At 36.8% G+C, this 220-nt stretch overlaps 1 long non-coding RNA gene across 1 annotated transcript in view; it reads left to right on the forward strand.

Annotated features, from left to right (window-relative positions):
- Positions 1-88: 88 nt before the first annotated feature.
- LOC107062954 (uncharacterized) overlaps positions 89-220 on the forward strand; it is a 1,337-nt gene continuing 1,205 nt past the window's right edge. The window contains exon 1 of the long non-coding RNA XR_001474978.1: positions 89-182. This is a non-coding gene — a long non-coding RNA (uncharacterized lncRNA). The remainder of the gene's footprint in view (positions 183-220) is intronic.

The raw sequence follows: 220 nt of genomic DNA on the forward strand, positions 1-220 counted from the left end.
ATATTAAAACTTAAGAGGTGGGGAAAAGTAAGACCTTTATAATCCCCAAGTTGCTTGCCATTTCCTGACTTTTAAGAATAGATAAAAATCAGATTTCTCTCTAAGCTTCTCCTCTCTCTTTCAAAGCATAGCAACAACCACAAGTTTCCAAGGGTTCTTGGATAAACCCAAGCCCTTGCAAGGTAAGATAAGTGGAATTACTAATGGATTTAGCCGAATT

Source organism: Solanum tuberosum, unplaced genomic scaffold, assembly GCF_000226075.1.
Source record: "Solanum tuberosum cultivar DM 1-3 516 R44 unplaced genomic scaffold, SolTub_3.0 scf00286, whole genome shotgun sequence".
Classification (NCBI taxonomy): Eukaryota; Viridiplantae; Streptophyta; class Magnoliopsida; order Solanales; family Solanaceae; genus Solanum; species Solanum tuberosum.